Genomic DNA, 1983 nt, shown 5'->3' on the forward strand with positions numbered 1-1983 from the left:
TTTATCATTTGTAGATTTACAGCATGGAGGCAAGAGAAAAGACTGTGATTAAAACATTATCAATTTAATGCCTAATAATGAGGAGAAACATATGCACTTCTCCTGCAACTATGAAAATATTTGGTGAAAAAAAGGCAGTAGTGTAAGTTCCTGCCAGGAACTTAGAGACAGGTCAGGACATTAAGTAATCATGCATACGAACAATTTTTTCACCTTCTTGGCTTTAGCTACTTTTAAATGGAATGTATAATAAACAATTATATTTTGATAAAATACCTTCTCGTCTGAAAAGTTCTGTTTGAACTGTTCATCTCTCTATGATCCCTTATAACCAAGATTAGTTTTGTTCTAGTAAGAAAATCTTTGCTGTCATGGTAAGGTATTCTGGTTGGTCTCTTCCCACATGGAAGAAGGGTAAAGGCTCAGGTAGACATTTGTTCCAGTAAAACTTCATTTGGGAAAATGTCAGCTGAAGAATTTTAGAAGTAGCTCTTAAGCAACGCTTAGTTTGAATCCATTAGGTCCACAAAGCTGGATAAATAAGTACTAGAGAAACCATCACATTTGGACCAAACTATAAATAATAGAGAGTATGATCAAATTCCAAATAAAAATATTTAAGATACTCATTGGCAAAAAAAGTTTGGAAATGTGAGCAATCGACTGATCAATATAATTATTTCCACTATTCACAGAATTTTAGGGAAATAAGATCAATAGCATTGTTAGGAACAATAAGGTTTCCTTGTTACAAGTAGGCACCCATAGATATAAGCCTGTATAAAGATTGCATCATTAACTATTAAATTTAGAGGATACTACATGCTTCAGCAGCAAGTATACTCAAATTACAATACAGAGATTAACATGGCACTTGCACAAGTACAATATGAAAATTTGAGAAGTATTCCATATTTTTCATTCTTCACATGCAAGAAATGAAAAAAAGTGATTAGAAAGTTGATGGCAAAATTACAAGTGTAACAATACCCGTAATTCATATAATTAAATTAAGTTTGACATCAGTGTATTAAATCACCTCAAAAAGGTGTTTACATAGCATAAACTTTACAAAACTTTTCAAAATAGACAACATTGTCATTTTATCCCAAAGAAAAATAATATTAAGACCTAGAAAAAAAGGACTCAAACTGTTTCTATATGGAATACAATCCAAAAGGACACATTAATGATCCTATATATTATAAAATAATATAGAATTCAAAGTATATCTAGGAGAAAATAAATTATGAACATTATGCAAACATAGAATATAGAATATTTTAAAATATACTTTTTCAGACAAGCACCAGAAATATTTTAGTTTCTGTACTACTCATTTCAACAGGTAAATTAAAATTATTTCTTATTAAAAAATCACAAACTCTGAAGAAGTTATTATACATGTTTACAAAAACTATTGAATATATTTTTCCATCCAAGGCAGGCAATTCACTTGGAAGAATTCCGCGGAATCCATGAATTTTTACAGTAAAATTTTGGTGCTGCCGGGCACTGGTGGTTCATGCCTACAATCCTAGCTAAACAGGAGACTGAGATCTGAGGATCATGGTTCAAAGCCAGCCTGGGAAGGAAAGTCTGTGGTACTCTTATCTCAAATAAACCACTAGAAAACTGGAAGTGGAGCTGTGTCTCAAGTGGTAGAGGGCTCACCTTGAGCTGAAGATCACAGGGATAGCTCCAGGCCCAGAGTTCAAGCCCCATGACCGACCAAAAAAAAAAAAGATATTGCTTTTATTTGGATTGTGAAAATATTTTGTAGGGACACAAAAGATGGACTTGCATTTTTGAAATTTAAGAAACTTAACCCGACCATTAGGACTTCGGTGAACAATTTGTACAGCCTTTCACAACTTCATAGAGGTAGTGATACATACTTATCCTTTTGGCAATATCAAATACAGTTTCTTCTATGTTGTTCTTCAGGCCTGGCTTTATATAATAGTTCAAAAGAAGGCGATC

At 32.8% G+C, this 1983-nt stretch overlaps 1 pseudogene; it reads left to right on the forward strand.

Moving 5' to 3' along the window:
• Positions 1–822: 822 nt before the first annotated feature.
• On the forward strand, positions 823–919 carry LOC138808670 (U6 spliceosomal RNA; annotated as a pseudogene).
• The last annotated feature ends 1064 nt before the right edge of the window (positions 920–1983 follow it).

This window comes from Dipodomys merriami, unplaced genomic scaffold, assembly GCF_024711535.1.
Source record: "Dipodomys merriami isolate MVZ:Mamm:240054 unplaced genomic scaffold, mDipMer1.0.p SCAF_466, whole genome shotgun sequence".
NCBI classification, from domain to species: Eukaryota; Metazoa; Chordata; class Mammalia; order Rodentia; family Heteromyidae; genus Dipodomys; species Dipodomys merriami.